At 39.9% G+C, this 4,253-nt stretch overlaps 1 pseudogene; it reads left to right on the top strand.

Annotated features, from left to right (window-relative positions):
* The first annotated feature begins 666 nt into the window (after nucleotides 1-666).
* On the top strand, nucleotides 667-2,939 carry LOC127554930 (heat shock cognate 71 kDa protein-like; annotated as a pseudogene).
* The last annotated feature ends 1,314 nt before the right edge of the window (nucleotides 2,940-4,253 follow it).

Raw genomic sequence — 4,253 nt, forward strand, 5'->3', positions numbered from 1 at the left:
AACTCGTTCACCCATTCTTCAATGGACAGATATCCTCTTTATTTTCAGTTATTTGCCATATTAAGAGAACTGCTTTAGAAGATACAGGTTCTTTTCCTTTTCATCTAATCATCTTTGGAAACAGATCTAGTAATGGTATTGCTGGGACAAAGGATATAAGCAGTTTTATAACTCTTTGAGCATAATTCCAGACTGTTTTCTAAAATGGTTTGAGTATTTCATAATTCCACTAACAATGAATTAATGTTCCAACTTTTCCATATTCCCTCCAACATTTGTCATTTTCCCTTTCAATCATTTTAGCTAATCTGATAGATAAAAAAAACCTCGTTTGTTTTATTTTGCATCTTTCTAATCAATAATGATTTAGAGCATTTTCATATGATTATAAATCATTTTGATTTCATTCAAAAACTTTACATATTCTTTGACCATTTATCAATTGAAGAATGATTCATGTTCTTATAGATTTTATAAAGTTCTTTATTAAACTTAAAAGAGTATCCTATATATATTATATATATACATATATATATATATTTTTTTTTCTGGAGAACCAGTTATACATTTAATAGTATAATCCTGATTGTATCTAATAAGTTTATTTTAAAACTCAAACGAGATAATGTATGTGCAGTGCTTTAGAAATCTCAAGGTGCAGTCTACTCAGCGCAGCAGCAGCCCTTCTTTCTCCACAGCGGTCAGCTACGACCCCCGACTCCCCAGCAACCATGTCGAAGGGACCCGCAGTTGGCATTGATCTTGGCACCACTCCTGTGTGGGAGTCTTCCAGCATGGGAAAGTGGAGATCATCGCTAATGACCAAGGAAACAGGACCACCCCCAGCTACGTTGCCTTCACCGACACAGAATGATTAATCGGTGATGCTGCAAAGAATCAAGTTGCAATGAACCCCACCAACACAGTTTTTGATGCCAAACGTCTGATTGGTCGAAGATTTGATGATGCAGTTGTACAGTCAGACATGAAGCATTGGCCTTTTACGGTGGTGAATGACGCAGGCAGGCCTAAGGTCCAAGTGGAGTACAAAGGGGAGACCAAAAGTTTCTATCCTGAAGAAGTATCTTCTATGGTCTTAACCAAAATGAAAGAAATTGCTGAAGCTTACCTTGGGAAGACTGTCACAAATGCTGTGGTCACAGTACCAGCCTATTTCAACGATTCCCAACGTCAGGCCACAAAAGATGCTGGAACCATCGCTGGTCTTAATGTGCTCCGAATCATCAATGAGCCAACTGCTGCTGCTATTGCTTATGGCTTGGACAAAAAGGTTGGTGCCGAAAGAAATGTGTTGATCTTTGACCTTGGAGGTGGTACTTTTGATGTTTCCATCCTTACCATTGAAGATGGCATTTTTGAAGTCAAGTCCACAGCTGGGGATACCCACTTGGCTGGGGAGGACTTTGACAACCGCATGGTCAACCATTTCATTGCTGAGTTCAAGCAAAAGCACAAGAAGGACATCAGTGAGAACAAGAGGGCCGTTCGCCGTCTACGCACCGCTTGTGAACGTGCAAAGCGTACCCTCTCTTCCAGCACCCAGGCCAGTATTGAAATTGACTCCCTCTATGAAGGTATCGACTTCTATACATCAATCACTCGAGCCCGGTTCGAAGAGCTGAACGCTGATCTCTTCCGTGGCACACTGGATCCTGTGGAGAAGGCCTTAAGAGATGCCAAGCTAGATAAATCTCAAATTCATGACATCGTCCTGGTGGGTGGTTCCACTCGCATCCCCCAAATCCAGAAGCTTCTGCAAGACTTCTTCAATGGCAAGGAGCTCAACAAGAGCATCAACCCTGATGAGGCTGTTGCTTATGGTGCAGCTGTCCAGGCTGCCATTTTGTCTGGAGACAAATCTGAAAATGTTCAGGACTTGCTGCTGTTGGATGTCACTCCTCTTTCCCTTGGAATTGAAACTGCTGGAGGAGTTATGACTGTTCTGATCAAACGTAATACCACCATCCCCACCAAGCAGACACAGACCTTTACCACCTATTCTGACAACCAGCCTGGGGTGCTTATTCAGGTTTATGAAGGTGAGAGAGCAATGACAAAGGATAACAACCTGCTTGGCAAGTTTGAGCTCACAGGAATCCCCCCAGCACCCAGAGGTGTTCCTCAGATTGAAGTAACATTTGACATCGATGAAAATGGCATCCTAAATGTTTCTGCTGTGGATAAGAGCACAGGCAAAGAGAATAAGATCACCATCACAAATGACAAGGTCGTCTGAGCAAAGAAGACATTGAACGTATGGTCCAGGAGGCTGAGAAATACAAGGCTGAGGATGAGAAGCAGAGAGACAAGGTTTCTTCCAAGAATTCTCTTGAATCTTATGCCTTCAACATGAAGGCTACTGTGGAAGATGAAAAGCTGCAGGGCAAAATTGGTGATGAAGATAAACAAAAGATTCTTGACAAATGTAATGAAATAATCAACTGGCTGGATAAGAACCAGACTGCTGAAAAGGAAGAATTTGAGCATCAGCAGAAAGAATTGGAGAAGGTCTGCAACCCCATCATCACTAAGCTGTACCAGAGTGCAGGGGGTATGCCAGGAGGCATGCCTGATGGGTTTCCAGGGGGTGGAGCAGCCCCATCTGGAGGGGCTTCTTCTGGACCCACCATTGAAGAGGTTGACTAAGTGCACCAGAAGAAAGAGCATTCCACACAGCTTTCCAAAAATTGAAGGACTCAAATTTGTAGCCAAGGCAGTAGCAGTCTAAAAAGTAACATTTAAGCTACTGTGTATGTAAATCTGGGCATTCTGAATATTTGAATATGTGCAGAGGGAGAAGTTAAAACAACATTGCACTTTATCAGTACTGTAATAAACAAGTGGAAATGCAAATCTTGTCCTGGAGAATAAAATCTATTTAATTGGCACCATAAAAAAAAAAAAAAAAAAAAAAGAAATCTCAAGGTGCTAGGCAAATGTCAATTTTACTAATGTGCAGTGCTTTGTATATATTAGATACTTGATAAGAATGAATTGAATTTTTTGACTTTAAGAAGTAATGTCACATGCTTCCATTGAGTGATTTTGAAGGGAACTAGAAATTGGCCACATAACTATTTCTATGTCATGTGGTCCATGACTCTACATTTTTCCTTGACACCAAGGATTTACTTACAACCCTTTAAGTGCCATTTGTATGTAGTTTGATTTGTTTGTGAAAACACTGTGAAGGGATTTCCATGCTATATCTCCACAGCTTGTTCAAAAAAAAGAAAAATAGATTGTGTCTTTTATAGGGTTTGAGGAGATTTCTTGAAGATCAAACCTGGAGGACACAATTGTTGGCAGTATTAATTTGAAGCTGAAGTGATAGAAAAGCTTTCATAAATGGAAGGCAGGTTTTTCAGGCTCTTAATATGACAGCCAATTCACCATACTTACCGAAGGATTCAATTACAGCATTATTGTGCCCTCAGTAATAGATGCATTTAATGTCCCAGTCTTATATATCTCTTTTCCTTTTCTTTCTTTCATAAGGTTTCCATTGTCTTCCCTCAGCATAGTTTTCCTATCAGAGAGAAAGTGATCACCAGTCTGATCCAATAAGTGATTATTAAGCATGGCTATGTTTGAAGGATTGTATTCAGTGAAGTAGATACAAAAGCTAAAATCAAATAAGCTTTCCTTGCTTTGCATTCATTCATGCCGAGGACTCAGTGACTTCACAGGCTGCTCCTCTTGTGAAAATTATCCTTTGCAAAGGATCAGATCTCATAATAAAGAGTTTAGAGGGATGGCCACACTGAGTAAGGCTGCTCAGTGAGAGAATGCAGTATGACTAAGATTTCTCAACTGTTAAATTAGAAGGAAGGCCACCCCAGAAGAAGGGAAGAAGAACTTTTAAGTTAAAGGAAGAGAGAGGAATAAAACTTCCCAGAATCCTAAATCTCACTTGCAGACTAATCTCCATTGACTAAAGGGGAAAGAACAAAGAAGAAATTTACATTCATGTCCTTGATTCTATTCTAATAGGGATCTTGGGCAGATAACTTTAAATTTTTGACTTTACTTTCATCCTTTAAAAAAAAAAAAGAGTTAGACTGGATGACCTAGAGTAAAATCCCTTTGAGTCTGAATAATTGGGGATTCTAAGTGTACTACATCTGGTCCACTATGATTAAGTGTATTTGAGTCATGCCAGCAAAGGGGGTTAGTCTCAATTACTAGGCATTTCCTGGTATCCTCTAAATAAACTTCAATTCCACATTCCT

Source organism: Antechinus flavipes, chromosome 3 (assembly GCF_016432865.1).
Source record: "Antechinus flavipes isolate AdamAnt ecotype Samford, QLD, Australia chromosome 3, AdamAnt_v2, whole genome shotgun sequence".
In the NCBI taxonomy this organism is placed as follows: domain Eukaryota; kingdom Metazoa; phylum Chordata; class Mammalia; order Dasyuromorphia; family Dasyuridae; genus Antechinus; species Antechinus flavipes.